The 18091-nt window shown below is 45.8% G+C and overlaps 1 protein-coding gene across 4 annotated transcripts in view; it reads left to right on the forward strand.

Moving 5' to 3' along the window:
• UNK (unk zinc finger) overlaps positions 1-18091 on the forward strand; it is an 890253-nt gene that overhangs the window by 402296 nt on the left and 469866 nt on the right. The gene's annotated exons all lie outside the window — the stretch shown is intronic.

Below are 18091 nucleotides of genomic sequence, written 5' to 3' on the forward strand. Positions count from 1 at the left end.
ATCTAAGCTGCCTTACTTTTCTATCTACCCTGAAAATGTGGTGCTTCACACTAGGGCCTACCTTCTGACAAAAGTGGTTACGCCTCTTCACACAGGCCAGTCCATCACCTTGCCTACTTTTTACGCACCTCCACATCCTTCTAAGGAAGAAGAGAAACTCCACCGGGATGGATGACCAACTCTTTGTAAGTTATGTTGGTGTGAAGAAAGGACGGGAGATACAGAAGCGGACAATCTCCAGATGGGTCGTACTCTGCATTACAATCTGCAATGCACTGGCCAAAACCAGCGCCCTGTAGGTTTGCATGCTCATTCTACCTGAGCTAAAGCTGTGACCACTGTGTTAGCATGTGGAGTTCCAGCCTTAACATCAGTCAGGCCGTAATTTAGGCATCTTTGCAAATCTTTACTAAACACTACTGCCTAGACACTCAGGTCCATAGGGGGATGGCCCTTTGCCCGTTTGGTCCTGCAGGGCTTTCTTGTATGAACTTGGTTCGCAGACCCACCTCCGGGATGGTATTGCTTGGTTATCTATTCAAAGGTAAGGAATCTGCAACTAGAAGTCTCTGTCAGATGAACAAGTTACTTTCCTTTGGTAACGCCTTATCTGTTAGAGATGATATCTAGTTGCAGATTCCTTACTGACCCACTTATCCTTCCTGGTCGGCGAATTGATTTCTAGGGACATACTTTGCTTTGTGACAACAGATGGTAAACAGAGCATTCATCCTTGCACACTTAAAGAAGTGCTGAATTAAGAGGCTGTTGTTGATATGACATTATCCACTCTCTGACTTTGACTTTGGCTGTCAAGTTTCCACAATCCAGTTTTCTCAGACTTCTTTTTTTTTAACATGCACCCCACATTGAAGAAGGTTGTGGCTGTCTGTGGACTTTAATGCGAATCATAAACATGCCACTTGATAAAAAACAATTGTACTGTGACCAAGTGGATCTCACGTTGTAAAAATGTGAAGTACAAAGAGACTGCAAGGTTGATGGGCCTTTGTTACCCTCAGTCTGTTGTTAACTTTACAGAGGCTGATTTTAGACTTGAGGACACTCATAAATAATGATAAGAACGAAACATTCAGGGTGAGCTTTATGGTGGAGGTTTTGGTTGTATTGAGTGATGACAATTGAATGGTCTTTCTAGTTATAAATAGGCCAGATGCTTATTTCGATTTTCCTTCACACAACCCCACCAAGGAAAAGTTCCTACTATTCTCTAACAGTATTAAACATCAACTAGTACAGAGATGTCTCAATAACATGAATCTGACTCAATTAAACGGCCACCTAGCGCCCAATGCCAAGTCACTTGGAGTCACTCTAGAAACTGACCCCACACTCAAGGAACACATCACCAGGAACACAAACTGCCTACTGCCAGCTTTCCCTGTACTATAAGAAATGAAAAGAAGCATTCTTCTCAGAAAATGACTTCAGAAGCCTCCCTGCTCCAATATCTGAACAGTGGCAATAGCCTACCCACGTGGCCTTTCGGACACCATGCTAGCCAACGTGAAAGGCATCCTACACCTTTTATTTTCATGTTTGTGGCTCTACTGGGAAAGAACAAGATTTGTACAGGTCATTTTAAAATTGAAAGATGATACTCATCAAAGAAAACTGGTGTTACAGCTAATTAACATTTTTCTTATCGGTCATTGTATCTTCATTAATATTGATGAACACCCAGTATAGTAGTAAGCTCATTGATTCCTTAGGCCAAGCAGACAACCATAAGAAATGGAAGTGAAGAAGACATTCCAAATCTGCATGCATACACACCTAGACAGCTGAAGCACTTCGCAACACAGCATTTTCATTAATTAGCAGGAAAAAAGTCTGATTGGTTTCTTTCTGAAGTTCCATAATACTCTTTTCTTTCTTTACGAAAATAGAAGAACATTTTGAAAGCAATGATTGTAAAATCCAGCATTTGAGAAATATTAAGGTGTTCTGCACCAATAAAGAGTTGCATTTATCATTAATTTACTAATGGAAATGTTGTTAATCTAAGATGGGTACTATTCTTATCATTCTGAAAATATACTTCATATGAAATAAAGAAAGTCCTTGGGTATTTACTTTTGCGTAGGCTGTTTGTGTGGTTAGGTTTGAGAGTTCTTTCAACCAATTGGAAGGGTTCTTGGAGCTGGACTATTTATGGTGAGTGAATTTATTGATGGTCCCCATGAAAAAGAACTGTTTAGAAGCTAAGTAAGCGTTTTGCCTTTTCACATGACCAATACAAAACTCACACTAACCAGAAGGATTCAGTTTATCGCTTCACTGATTAACACTTTTCAGATAAGGGTGTTTGTGCCAGCACACAAAGGACATGGATCCTTTTTATTTATACTGGACATCTATGAAAGTTCAATTTTTTAGGTTGGTATGCTGCATGGCTTCCTACATACTACCAGTATCACAATATGGGCTACCAATGAGGTTTTTACATGATCATGGGGTCTTCGTATTTGCTTTGTCATTGGTAGTGTACAGGCCTTTTGGTGAGGGTGTACATTGCCAGGAATTAATGTGAAGAATGCTGGATGTCAATCCGTCAACTTGCCAGTATTTTGCTATCCTGAAATGTAAAGTTCAGTTGGCGAACATTTCTTCATTGATTATGTTTGAGACTCATCGGTAGGAACTGAATGTAAGTCACCTATTACCCTAAACAGAGACACCTCCATATCAACTTGTTGGAGCTATTTGCAATCAGAATGGATCAAACTAACCTCCTTTGACAAGTGCAAGGCCAGCAAATACGGGTGTTTACAGGGAATCCTAGTGCTATGCACTACATCAAATTGTGCAGGGCAGTGAGCTCCTTAGAGGTGTGTGAGATTCAACTATTGTGATCCAAATGGAGTCTTCACCCACATATGCTGGCAAAACCTTTCCATGTGTTGGAGTAGCCGCTGATGGAACTCATAAGACTGTACAGTCTGTTCTGGTTTTAGAAGTGTCTAAGGAAGGATCTGTGTTGTAAAGAAGAGGTCTTTATTCCACCCCTACTGCTCCATCTTCACATAGTTGTTTTCCTGTCAACACACCAACATTCTACTGTGAGCTCCTATCAACTCTCTTGAGCACTGGAACGTACTAACTCTACCGGGGAAAAGGGGGGTTGGAACTTACTACTATTATACATGCCCATTAAGCACTTAGTAAATTAAATATGTAACCATTAACAGATTTCTATTGATTGCTAAAACATGTTCTTTTGATATATTACAACATATCTTCCCACCTAAAAACAACCAAATATAAGGTTATGGCTTTATGTTGGGATATCCAAATAGGAGGAAAATAAAAAGGAAATGTGAATTCAATATTCCCACATTAGTCATTCTACGACAATAGAGGAGATGACTGAACAGGGTATCTTCAAGGTTATCTAGCTAAACTGAGGAAAGGATAATCGCCTAAAAGACACTTTATACAAAACTGAATGAACTACGCTGACTCACAAAAGGGATTACGTGTTGAAATTGTAGTCTATGCCAAGCAGGAGCCTGGGATAGTCTACCACTTGTTCTTTTAAGATAGCTCCCTCCAACATTTTGATCTGATATGTCCTTTCTTCTCCAACAGACCTCGTAGGTGTTTTGTCCATTGAGGATAGAAGGTGGTTCATGTTTGGCAATCCTATCCATATCCCAACATTGACCGTTGTCCAAGACAACCACATTGTGTTTGACCTTAGCAATATGTACAGGTCCCATATATTTTGTACCTTCCGTACTTGCTCCCATTTTTCCCTTAGGATTTTTAACAACTACCCAATCTCCCACTTTCCACAAGTGCTGTTTTGTGCCATGTTTGAAGTCATAATACTTTTTGTATTTGTCTTGGTATACGGAGATTTTGCCTTTAGGATAGGGAACGGTATGCACAGTCTTGTCGCCTCCTTCTGACCAAGAGGCGAAGAACTTTGTGCTGGTTTTTCGGCCTTTTAGAGCTGAAAATGCTCTACATTTAAATGATTAATGCTGTCTAGTTGAATACATTCTTTGATCATACGGTTGATTCTTTCAACTAGACCATTGGCCCGTGGGCAATATAAAGGTGTAGTAAGGTGGGTAATGTTGAGGAGCGTGAGAAAATCTTTCATTGCCGATGAAGTTAATTGAACGCCATTATCAGCGATAATGGTAGCTGGTATACCCTCTGTTGAAAACACACCTTTTAAAAAAACTGATGTGATTCAGTAGTTATTTGATTAACCATTCTTGTAGTTATACAATGCGAATGGTAATCAATTAACACAAAAGCATAGTGTTTTATTAATCCTGCTATATTAATGGGTCCAATGATATCCAGTGCCAACTTTTCCCAAGGTTTATCCATAATGGACACTGGAGAAATAGGGACTTTACGACTTACTCTAGATTTGTCACAGTTTGCACAAATAGAGCAATGCTTGACTTTGGCATTGAATCCATTTTAAGAAACCAATACTGTTCCCTATCACGAGCATTAGTCATGCTTCTGCCCAAGTGTCCCACGTGGGCAAGTTCAATGATTTTATTTCTTAAGTTTACCGGGGGTATACATTTGTTGTTCCTGAATAAGAAGTTACTGTATTCATTGATCTCATATCTTATCTCCCAGTAAGCTTTTATGTCCTCTTTTACATCATTTTTTGAGCTTGGCCACCCTTCTTTAGTAAACAATTTGAGTATGGATAAGGATTGATATTGCTGATAGGCAGAAACCCATTTATCATTACTGATAGAAGGTGGTGTTACCATCATGGGAGGATATTCAGGTGTTTCATAGTCCTCCATTATACCTAAAGGGGCTCTAGATAAGAAGTCAGCAGCAGTAGTTTCATTGCTAAGGACATTTTGTGGAAAATATGTAGACTAATGGTTTGTAGTCAGTATGAATGTTAAACTGAGCGCCCCATAGGAAGAATTTGAAGTGTTTAACTGCCCGGAAGCAAGCTAGGGCCTCTCTTTCTATTACCGAATATTTGGATTCCGCCTTGCTAAGGGCCCTGGAAGCAAAAGCCGCAATTCTTTCCTTACCTTCTATGATCTGAGGTAAAATCACCCCAATCCCTTCTTGTTCTTGCTAGCATCCGTAGTGAGGATAGTTTCCCTTTTCTGTTCAAAATTGCATAGGTATGGTGCTGCTAATATGGCTTGTTTTACTTTCTGGAAAGTAACATCCTGGTTTTCAGACCATTTATAGAGAATGTGACCTTTCAGTAAATCTCTTAGGTCGTATGTCAGTTCAGAGAAGTTCTTGACATATTTCGCCATGAATTCAACAAGACCTAAAAATGACTTAAGTCCCTCTTTATTCTTGGGAGCATTCGCTTTTCTAATAGCTTCCACTAAGCATGTTCTAGGTTTAAATCCATCTTTAGAAATGATGTGTCACAAATATTCCACTGCATCACCCCAATTTGACACTTTTCTTTTTTTTAGAGTAAGCCCTGCTGTTCTTAATTTATTGAGAACAGTTTTTAGATTGATGTCATGCTCCTCAACTGTGGCTCCATAGATTAGAATGTCTTCCTGAAAGCAAAGAGTTTTGGGAGCATCACCTAAAATATGCTGAATGATTTTCTGAAAAACTGCAGTGGCTGACGCCAACCCAAAAGGCATTCTGTTAAACATAAAAGAGCCTAAGGGGGTGGTAAACGCAGTAAGCCTTTTGGATTCAGGATGTAACTCCACCTGCATTAGATAGATCGAGGACAGAGAAACATACAGCTTCACCCATAGTACTTAACATCTCATGGATACGGGGAAGTGGCTATCTCTCAATCCATATTTTTTTGTTTAAATCTCGTAGGTCAATACACACTGATGTTATTGCCATGGTTTTTCCTTGTGATAACATTGGGGGCTAACCATTCTGAGCTTTCAGTGGACTGTATTATTCCCATAGATTCCAATCTGTTAAGTTCTTTACTAAGAGCATCTTTAAGTAAATGAGGTACCAGTCTGGTTTTGTGTACCATAGGTCTAGAGCTAGGTTTCAGTTTGATTTTGTGTTGGAAATCTCTTAGCAATCCTAAATTCTCATTGAAAACCGCTGGTAATTCTTGAAAGATTTGTGCCCCAGAGTTGGGTAAGTTGATAATCATTACTTGTTCTGGATGTTTGAGATCCAACTTAGTTCCTAGCTCCTTCTGGTGCTGCCAGCCTAATAAATTGGAGCCTTCTTCTACTACATAACTTTTCCCAACTGTGGAACGATCTTTGAATGATATGTGGTAAATAATTTAAAATACCTCTGAATTTGCCTTGTAAGTTAAATAAATAAAAAAAAGGAAAGAGACGGGGTCCGAGATGTAGAGAATAATCAGGATTTATTCAATAACTCGAGTTAAGGGAGAGCTCCTTCACCAAGCGGGTTGGGGAGTAGTCTGTCTTACTTCGCGCAGCATAGAGCTTTTATACATTTTTCTACTACATGCAAACAAATGGCAGAGGTTCGATCATTTTCCACTAGTTAGGTATAAAAACATTTGTATGCCTCAGGGGAGAGGAGTGGGAGATTGCTTACAAACAAAAATGTGCAAACAGCTGAAGCGTATAATAGTGTGTAGTAAATGACAGGTATGACCTTGTTCCAATTACAGGTTATTCCGTGGAAATTCGTTTTTCTCAAAATTGGCTTAACCGCAGGTATGTGGCCGGTCTGGTATTCGGCCTTAGGCATATTACACGATGTAGCTGCTTTCAAGCTGCATCTTTTTCTGCCTATTTCCTCTGCGACGGGGTGTTTAAAACACTCACAAAATGGATGCCATATTCAATATGGTTGTCCTGATGTCAAATGAACAGTGGTTGCACGAAGGGTGAGAAACTATTTTTCCACAGATATAAGGGCCTTAAACATACCTTTGAGAGGAATGGAGTCTTTGTTGTATCCCTTAGGGTTAATATCTGGATTGGGTGAATTCCCTGCATTCATATCTATTATCTTACTACAATCTGAGGCATTGATGGGGGCGTGGCCAAGGTCTCGGAGATGGCGCACGCCTAAATTCCGAGCTCCGGAGGGGCCGGTGAATAATTGAGCGAAAAAGCGCCTCTGCCGGGCCGACCGAAGTCCGGACTGAGGGGTAGACTCACAGGAGGGGGCTAGGCGAGAGAGTGCCCCTCTGGTGACGGCGAAGTGAGCCCGGTGCCGAAATCGGCCTCCTGGACGGCTCGGGGGACGAGAGGCCTGGGCGCACGACTGCATCCGCGGCCTCGCGCTGGGCTGTGGCCGGGCCCGCCGGAGAGGGAAGGAGGCGACGGGACGTGAAGGTGCGGGGCCCTGGGCGTGGCCTTATCAGACGGTGAGAGAGCAGGGGGCGGCCGTGCCCGCGGGAGAAGTCGCGCCCAGTCAGGGCGTTGCAGGACGGAGTGGCTGAACGCGGGCGGCCCCGGGAGCAGACGGGCGCCGACCCGGGCGAGAGACTGCGGCCCCTACAGCGGCCCTTGAGGGTGTCGGGTGGCGGAGCTGACCGGCCGGCGTGCCCAGAAGCGGGCGGCTCCAGCGGAAGACGGCGGCACCATCCCGCGGTAGGAGCGGGCAATGCGAGGCGCGAGGGGGGATAGTATGGAGTCCCCTCCTCGTAGCGGCACAGGTGCTGGAGGGGCCTGAGAGCCCATGAGCTCCCGCACCGGAACGGGTGCGGCGGGGCAGCGCCCCGGGAGGCGAGAGGCCCCGGGTGGACTCGGAGACCTGCTCGAGGCGGTGATTGAGACCCGGGTAGGGCTGCAGGCCGGGGCTGTGATCAAGCGTCTGGTCATTGGACCCCAGGGGACAACGGAGGAGTTCTCCTCCATCGCGACGGTGCAGCCGAAGAGCGCCCAGCGGCGAAGAGTTATCGGGAGGCTGTAAGAGGGGACCAGTGCAGCGAAAGGCCGGAGTGATAAGGGAACACATGGAGAGGTCACTGGAACGGAGACGGAACCCGGGGCCCTGACATTCCCTATGGCGGCGTAACGTGCAGTAAAATCGGTCCCTTGAGGACTGCTGTGGACATTGACAAGCCTGCGTGGGACTGGTAGGCTGTTTGGGGCAAAAGTTGAAAAAGAACGATCTGGACCCGCACCAACGTGGGGCCCCTGGGGGGCTGATCTGATCCCTGGGACGGGGGGACCCATTTGTCTGGACTGCAATAGGGGAGCAAAGGCGCGGAGCACCCAACGGAGAGACTCCGAAACAGTGGACCCTGAAGGGTACGGGGACCCGGCTGAGGAAAAGCCTGGGGCAAGGCAGCGGCTCATGGAGGGGAGGGAGTGACGTCTTGGAGAAGATAGACAAACACCGCCGAGGCTGCTGTCAGGGGTCCCTGGGGCGGGGCCGGCGGCCGCGCTGATGCCCTCCAAGGCTCGCCCCAAGGCCAGAAATATGGAGTCCAAGGCTCAGGCCGAGTGCGAAGAGTCGGGCGCGCAGGACCACACACAGGTCAAGGTCCAGGACACGCTAGATAAAATTCTTGGAGCGATAGAGGACACCAAAACAACGCTGCAGCGAGAGATCAGCCAGGTTGCGGTTGAGGTGAGCTTGCTGAGAGCGGAACACCACAAATTGGTAGATAGAGTCAAAGAAACAGAAACTGCCCTGGCGGACATAGCACCGAAGCAGGAAAACCTGACAGCTGAAGTGTCCTCCCTGGTTGACAGAGTGACGCGCCTCGAAAGGAGAGTTGAAGACGCAGAGGGGAGGAACAGAAGGAATAACGTACGTGTGGTGGGTCTCCCGGAGGGGACCGAGGGTACGAACATGGTTGAATTTTTGGAGAAGTGGTTCGGTGAGACGGTGGCTCCGGGGCGCCTGACCCCCTTCTACACGTTGGAGCGGGCGCATCGGGTACCGGCGAGGCCGCTGGCCTCGGGCAGGCCCCCCCGGGCCGTGATAGCTAAACTGTTACATTATAGTGACAGGGACACCCTCCTGCAGAGGGCCAGGGAATCGGGCCCTTTTAAAGTCGGAAACGGGGAGGTGACATTATTCCCGGATTACACTCTGGAGGTACAAAACAAGCGAGCTTCGTTTCTGGCAGTCAAGAGAGCCCTAAGGGAGGAGGGAAACCAATATTCGCTACTCTACCCAGCCAGATTGAGAGTGATTCTGGAAGGGAAGGCATCGTTCCTTCAGTCACCTGAGGAAGCCTGGGAATGGCTAGAGTCACACAGCTCCCGGGCAGGAGGGTCCACAGGAAGGGTCGCGCTTGGGAACGGGGCGCGCCGAGCGCTGAAGGGAAGGAAGCCCAGAAACCGCAGACGTATGGTACCTACCCAAACACAGAAAGAGAAAGGAAGGAAGGAGGCATTGGAGGCAGCGGCACGCATGAGCGGAGAGGCGTCACCCCAGGAAGAATCCGGGAACGAGTCTGACGACACGATGGTTTCATCTGCAGGTGAAGCGGATCATTCAACCCGAGCCCCGAAAGTAACCCCGCAAACAGCTGACGAACTTGGCTAGCCTGGACGCACGGAAGGCCCTGGAGACAGGGCGCGTATTGGGATCGACCGGCCCCTCCGGGCAAGGCCACCCCCCCAGACCAGTACTCTGCCGTTTGACAATAATGGCGGGTACTGCTAATCAGAGACTGAACAAGTTGCACTGTTGCACAATTTGCTGGGCGACCTACAAGTTAGGAGGCGCCCTGGGGACTGGGAGTTGGGTCATACAGTTAAAAGTTAATAAGGCAATGTGGGAATTGGAATTGGAATGTGACAAAGTTATAGATAAAGGGAGAGGAGGCTCCGAGGCTTGGGAGGGCCGGGACAGAGCCACCAAACCGAAAATGGGCAATGGCAGATTACAATCTCATGACCTGGAATGTTAGAGGGATGGGCACTCCGGCTAAAAGGCACAAGATACTCTCCTATCTAAAGAGAAGGGGTGTACAGGTGGCTCTATTGCAGGAAACTCACCTGGCGCCTGGAGAGGGAGAGAAGTTGAGACGTAGGTGGAGGGGGCAGGTATTCGCAACGGAATACTCTGCCTACGCTAGAGGTGTATTGGTATGGATCAGGGCGGGGGTCCCCTTCACGACGATCTCTTCCAATATTGACAAGGAGGGTAGATTTGTGATACTGGAGGGGAGGCTGCATGGTGTACCGATAGTCTTGAGTTGCATCTATGCCCCTAACCAAGACCAGGTAGCCTTCATGTCAGGGTTATCGAGTCACCTTACACGCCAATGCACCGGAGAGCTATTAGTAGGTGGGGATTTTAATGCGGTGCTAGACACTGAACTGGACAGGTCTACCCCTCCTATACAGGGGGCTGCGGCAATAAAAACAGCCAAAAGGGTAGGGGAGTGGTTGGACGGGTGGGGGCTATCGGATGTCTGGCGAGTGCATCACCCAACTGACAGAGATTATTCTTATTACTCGGGTCTTCACCAGGTACATACAAGAATCGATAGAGTAGTATGCACTGCAGGCCTGTTAATTAACATGACACGCTCGGAATACTTGGCCCGCACCTTGTCTGACCACAATCCCTTGTTAATAACGATGAGGGTGCCGGAGGACAGACCCCCCATACCGTCTTGGAGGTTGTCCCCCTCAACACTTGAGGACCAGTCGTACAGAGAAGCCTTACGCTGTCATTTGACAGAATACATCGAGACAAACAACGGGTCCACCCCCACTAGGGCCCTGGAATGGGAGGCACTTAAGGTGGTGACGAGGGGCTTTTGCTTGGGGCAGTCGTCGGGGGTTAGACGTACACTTGAAAGGGAGCTAAATGCTCTGGAGAAAGACATACACGAAGGGGAGTTGGGACAGGGGAGAACTGCGCAGGAGAAGGAGGATTACAGTCGAGCCCGCAGGGAACACTCCCGCATTGAAGAGCAGCTTAGATGCCATGATAGACAAAAGTACACAGCATCCCTGCAGGCGGAGGAGGGTAGATCGGGGAGAATGTTGGCGTGGTTGGTCCGCTCCGGGGGGCAGGGTGAGCCTATCACATGTGTACTAGATGGGGAGGGTTCACGCAAGCTCAGCCCAGCCCAAATAAACAATGCATTCAGGGAATATTATATGCAGTTGTACGGGAAACCCAGTGATCTGCGGACAGAGTCCTTCGACGAGTACCTACAGCAAATCCCGCTACCAACTCTGAACGCAGTGGATAAAGAGGCCCTGGGGGGCCCAGTGTCAGTGGAGGAAGTAAACGAAGCCATAGCACAGCTAGCGCCAGGGAAGACTCTGGGAACAGACGGGCTCCCCATGGACTTTTACAAAAAATATAGGTCACTGCTGGCTCCCCAACTGACTGAGATGTACGCGGAGGCACGGCGACAGGGTGAACTGCCACAAACGTTGCGGGAGGCTGTGGTGGTCCCTCTCCCCAAAACTAAAGACAGGGAAGCACGGGTGACGGAGTTTAGGCCTTTATCAATGCTAAACAGTGATTTCAAAATTCTTAGCAAGATCATGGCTGCTCGATTGCTGCCCCATATGACCAAGCTAGTGCATACTGATCAGAATGGCTTTATTCCTGCCCGAAGCACCTCGTTGAATTTAAGACGGGTTTTCTCGGTGCTGCATATGCCCAGGGCTTTGAGACCGCCAGCTGGGGTTTTGTTGGCGGTGGACTTCGAGAAGGCCTTCGACTCAATCAGGTGGGATTACTTAAGGAAGGTGATGCTCAAAATGGGACTAGGGGAGGAATGGGTGAAGTGGGTGGACCTACTGTACGCTTCCCCCCTGGCTAGAGTTAAGACCGGAAAGTCGATCTCCAGTGCATACCCAATATACCGCGGAACTAGGCAGGGCTGCCCCCTATCACCGATGTTGTTTGCCCTGGCAATTGAGCCCCTGGCGGCACAGTTGCGGCGAGAAGGAGTGGGCAAGGGAATTATCTGGGGTCCGGCTGAGCATATCGTTTCTCTATATGCCGACGATATACTCCTTTACCTGAGGGACGGGGCGGGAGGTGTTGGGTGGGCGCTGGGGATTCTGGAGGAATTCGGGAGTCTATCTGGACTCAGACTTAACAGGAGAAAAACATTTGTATTCCCTGTTCTGGCAGGCTGCGCTCGTCCGGACTCGTGCCCTGCGGACGTAAACTGGGCCCCGCGGACTTTTAAATATTTGGGCATACAAATATTTCACGAACTGAGCGATCTTAGGGACGGCAATCTCGGCAGGACACTTAGATCCCTGCGCACCTCGGTGGAGTTCTGGAGGTCATTGAAACTATCAATAATGGCCAGAGTGGCGCTCTCCAAAATGGTCATGCTGCCACGCCTACTCTATTACTTTGCGAACCTGCCAGTGCAGGTCCCTCCTACATGGTTCCGAGAGTTAAATGCACTGCTTAGAGAGTTGATATGGGATGTGGGTCGCAGGAGAACGGCGCTAACAACCGTCTGTAGACCGGCGCGTCTGGGGGGACTGGGTGCCCCTGACTTCGAGGCGTATTATTTGGCATCTCAGCTCCAATGGGTGGCCGGCTGGATGGCGGGCAGGGGACAGCTAGACCTGGCAACAGCGCAAGGAACAACAGACACAGCTCGTATAGCGGCAAATATGGCGGGTAGGAAGGTCGCCCTCATAGGTGACAGCATAATGTGTAACGTGGCGTTGAAATGCTGGAAGCGTTGCGTGAAAAGGACCGGGGTCGGGCCGCCATACTCTCCCGCTTTACCACTGGAGGTAGTCGCCCTAGAACTACGGGGGCGTGAGCGAGGGGGGCTAGGCTTGGGGCCATGGGTGGGAGCGGGGCTGGGGGCAGTGGGGGAACTATTCAAGGAGGGGTTGCTGAAGAGCTTCGATGACTTAGTAGTAGGAGGGGTACCGCAAGGTCAATTCCTATTCTTCAGGAAGCTGATGCACACCCTAAAAGAGCACTGGAGTACAATTAATGCAGAACCCACAATCCATGGGGTGCTGCACCTCTTGTTGACGGCAGGAGAGGAACCTCACATGATCACAAAAATATACCGTGCCCAAATAGAGTCAGCTGTGGACCCCCTGCACTCCCTAAGAGAAAAATGGGAGAAGACAGCCGGGCGAGACCTGTCCGAGTCGGAATGGGCCAGGGCTCTAGCTTATCCTAGAACGATCTCACGCAACACGAGGCTCAGATATATTCAATACAATTACTTACACAGAACTTACCTCACCCCACATCGGTTGCACCGCATATATGGGGGGGCTCCCAAGGTATGCCCCAGATGTGAGGGCGGTGAAGCTGACTTTGACCACATGATGTGGGTATGCCCGAGAATCCAGGTGGGTTGGTTCGAGATGATGGCTACCCTCACGAAGTTATTCGGCTTGGAGCTCCGGCCAACCCCTGATTTGTGCCTACTGGGTCTTCGAACCGGGATTAGGTGGGGCAAGGTTGGGAATCGTTTCCTTGACCTGTCTCTGGCTCTATTTAAAAGACTGATCACGAAGGGATGGAAGTCCCCAACCCACCCATCACTAACAGAATGGAGGAACGATGTCACAAGGTGGTCCAGGGCAGAGCTTCAGGTCCTTAGGGCTGAGGAGGCGAGGGGGGTCCTTCAGACCCCAATCGCGGCGGAGTGGGAAAACCTAGTGTCTAACTGGGAAGACTTAACAAAGAGTCCGATGGAGCCTGAGGGAGTGGGATGAGCTAATGGACACGGTCAGAAGATCCCAACATAGGGGAAGTTCACTGTAACTAAGACTGAATGACTACTAAGAATCAGTTTGATCCGGATGCGGTATGAGTGTGAGGGGGAGAGCGGGATGGTATAATAAAAAGGATAAGGGAGGGTAATGACGGAACGCAGGGCAATAAAACACGACAAGCAATACCCGGGCAAGCTATCTCCCTTTTTAGTAATTCAGCAATTAAACAGTTCCTCCCACATAGGCCTAAAAGTTCATATACAGTTTGAAGTTGAGTTAAGTCTGTTAACAGGTCACAGAATACAACAGTAACGTAGGATAATGAAAATGTGAATGCCATTATAAAGTTTCAATTGGGCGAAGAAATAACTGTTGATAAGTTAAGTAAATGCATGGTAAAGGCTAACCAAATGCGTAACGTACTGCATGGACCGCAAAGCCCGGAAATGGTATAATTAGCAGAAATGTATAATCACGACAATACGTTACTGTAAGAAGAATTACACTTGTAAAAACAGCAAGTAGTTGATAACAATAAAAACAAATAAAAAAAAAAAAATACAATCTGAGGCATTGATGAGGGTGAAAGGCGAATAAGAATCAGCAAATACTTTAATGGGATTCATCATCAATGTATATTGTGCATTCAGGATAGTGAGTGGAAATAACTACTTCATTTTTAATTTGTAAAATGATTCTTTTGACTTCTTGAGAGTTCTCTTCAACTTGCTTATAGTCATATGGTCTGTCAGATTTGGAAAGATCCCTAAAGCCCCTTGCAAAGTGACCTTTTTGATTGCATTTTCTAGATGTGGCCATTCTGGCTTGGCAGGAGTTCGAATTTGCAAGATGATTGCTGCTTCCGCAACGACAGGACTTTAAATTTAAATTTGAACTAATATTTTTCCGGTGTAATTTGTCGCCCTTAATTTTAAGTACGTTCTCATTTGCTTTGACCTCTTTAATTTCTGAAACTTGTTCCATAGAGGGTGGGGATCTGATTTCTTGGTAGCAAAAAGCAGTATATTCTATGGATTTCGCTATCTCAGTAGCCTCCTGTAAATCTGGTTGTTTTTTGTAATAACTTTTATTGTATTTTTGTGTTATTAGCACAGCATACTAATTGATCGCAATGAGAGAATCATTAAGATCTCCAAAGTTACATAAGGTACTCAAACCACTCAACGCAGCTATATAGTTTGTTACACTTCCCTGCTTGCCCTGAGTGCGACAGAAACATTTGTGACGCTCTAGAACAATATTAATCTATCTCCAAATTGTTTCTCCAATTTGATGTTTGTGATAGCATATTCATCACGCTCATCATGCGGTAAAACTGGTTCAGGCAAAGATTCATAAATTTTCCTGCCGTGTGTTCCTAAATTATGCAATAATAGGTGTTGTTTCCAAACTGAGCTAAATTTGTCCCCACCTATGACAATTAAATAGGATTAAAAAATGTTTACCCAGTCCTTCCATGGAATATTCGGTTCCCTAATTTCATTTAAGAATGGATAGGTTGGGACATTCCTGCAGCAGCCATAATGAGAGCTATTAAATTATACAATTTTAGGAGATAAGCGTGAATGTGATATTACACTGAGTTTATACAATGTTTTACCAAGGATTACAAAGCTGTAGATCAGAAGAAAAAAAATCATCATAATATATAACCTTCCTGGTAGAATGAAAGAAATCAGCAGAATACGGTCTAGTCTTTTTTTTTTTCTTTTTTCTGGAGCGGCTGGAGGAATTTCACAAGAGGAAATAGCAGACCTCCAACATTCCTGTGTCCGACCGCGCCGAACAAAGTCTACTCAAAAATCTGCCAAAGTTGCTCTACAAACGTTTCCCTCCCTGAGCTGGAAAGGGGAGTCTGAGCTGTTGATGTACAAAATGACAGGCTTCAGAATTGTTAGTGTGTTTTAAAGCAATTAAAGCTGTGCCCGTCAGCGTGCAGTTCTGAGTGTTACGAGGACACGAAGAAATTTCCAGTGACTGTGTCTCTAAAGTAGATTTTTTTCAGAGAAGGCCGTAGCCATGCTCATCATCGTGCATCTCACTGATAAAGCTGTGCCCCTCAGCAGCAGCTCAAGGCATGTGTGGAAACGGTGAGTCCGCCCTTATTTTAGAAACGCTTAGTGAAGCAGGAGTGAGAAGAGTAAACAAGGAATGTTTCTCCAGTATTTGCCGATATACTAAACGCTGGCTAGTGTTTAAAATTCTTCCTGTCAAAAGTGTGAAGTTGCAATTCGCGTGTAGTTGCAATTCGCTATAAATCATATAGATGCACTCCAAAGTTGACAAACTGAGTAAATCAGCTGTGCCTGTCAGCGGAGTTGTACTTGTCACGTATACCGATGTGAACAAGTCAACTTTGTGTAACTGCGCAACGTAATAAATGTTACAGTACCTTGTGCTGATGAGAGTTTATAAAAGAAATCGATGGTGACCTGAAAATGGGTAGATATGAAAGTGCCCCATTACGCACTTCAACTCGTCACCAGTGTTGTAAAGAAGACGCATTTAATTTTTCAGGTGTAGGTCTTTATTCCATCTCTACTGCTTCATCTTCACATAGCTGTTTTCCTCTCAACGCACACATATTTTATTGTGAGCTTCTGTCAACTCTCTTGAGCACTGGAATGTACTAAGTCTACTGGGGAAAAGGGGAGGTTGGAACATACTACTATTATACATGCCAATTAAGCACTTAGTAAATGAAATATGAAATATCTAACCATTAACAGATTTCTATTGAATGCTAAACATGTTCTTTTGATATATTACAACAATCTGCAAGCAAGTGTATTGCTTCCCCTTTTTATGAGCATTCAAATACTCTTGAACATAATCATGCATTTCCAACCACAGTGTTTCTAGAGGCTTCAAATTGGCAGAGGAGGCTCTTGTATGTTCTGCCCTCTAGGAAAGGGGGTGGTGGTTGGCTATCACTTGTTCTGTCACTTCTGTCACAAAAGTAATATTAGTTTGGAATTTAATTTTGGATAGCCCGGATTTATTGGTCATGACCTTTCTTTATGGTCGACCTAATGTTGAATGCCAGATGGAATAGCATCATTTATCTGTTTAAAAGTAGTTGGTTGAGCTTTGGCTGATTGTGGTACAAGAAAGTCTGAATCTAATTGTCTCTTTTTTATCTGAAGTGCTATTTGAAACTGTCATCGGTTAGATTTAAATCTCTTTGCTTCTCATATTTTTAAGAAATCTGATCTTTATCTTTTCTGAAATCCTTCGGATTGTACATTTTGGAAGGGATTTATGAATTGTTTTTTCTAGTAGTAGGTATTTAAGCCAGACAGTGGGTCGTTTGTGGACCTTATCAGAGGTTTGCCACTCATTGCCATTTCCAAAGCCAACGTGATTTTGAAGGCAAAACAGTCACTCCTCCCTAAGTTAGGGTCATAATTGCACACTAACAATCCAACTCCACAGCAAGCCTTCTTTGCCCTACATCGTCCGTCCAAGATAGTGAAGAGGCTACCTAGATTGACTCACTACATCTAAAACATCTGATGGATTTATGATTGACTGGCAGCTGTTGTTACCTGTGGAAGGGATTTGAAAGATATAGCTGTTGCAAAACAGACAATTTCCTCCTGATGGTTAGTGGTTTGCATCCGTGAGTGCTGTGTTACAACTAACTGGAATCAGCGTGAGGGTACAGCAACCACTCCTGTGTTTTTGAGCAGGGTTTATATCCAGATGCTGTAAGACACTTGTCTTATCCTCCATACTTTTGAAAATAATGATTGTCATATGCAAGGGTCGAAGCCTTGGCTGGAAGCTCTGTGGTTCTTCACCTTTTTATTCGTTTGAGGCCCCTTCATGGAAGTTGTTAGGTGTTGCGAAAATATTTTTTTAAATAAAATCTCAATAGAGAATAGTATATTTTAGAAGAAAAGGCCATATACCCTTGAAAACATAATTTCTGTTGAATAGTTTGAAACATCTAGAAATTTATTATCATCCACCAACCCCGTCCTCTGATCATCTTAAGCCTACACTGATGAAAATTTATGGGAATTGAAGGAGCTCAAGCTGGGAAGGAACATTTGTTTCCGTTTCCTGTCACTCGGCAAGTACTGTGGTACGAAAGTGTGACACGTTAGACATAAGTGACACCTTATGGCATTGTGACAGTGTGTTAAAATAGTATGCCCAGTTCTGTGTTGCTGCTGACTTATTTCAAACATGAAGACCCTGCAAACAGCTGCATGGTAATTTGGGTGTTCATTTGAGGGTTCGCAAATCAGAATTTACACCCTGGAATGCATTCCAAGCTATCCAAATCTACATTTTATTTATCATCACAATTCTAGAAATGTTTTGCCTGTTGTACACTTAAGCATGTGCAAATACCACATGACCTATTAAATTATGGACATAACACCTAAGTTTGAATCCCCCATTTGGGTGCAAGCAGGAGTTTGCACCTGAAATGTAACACTATTAATCGTAGTCATTGT

The sequence above is a fragment of the Pleurodeles waltl genome, chromosome 7, assembly GCF_031143425.1.
Source record: "Pleurodeles waltl isolate 20211129_DDA chromosome 7, aPleWal1.hap1.20221129, whole genome shotgun sequence".
Lineage (NCBI taxonomy): Eukaryota > Metazoa > Chordata > Amphibia > Caudata > Salamandridae > Pleurodeles > Pleurodeles waltl.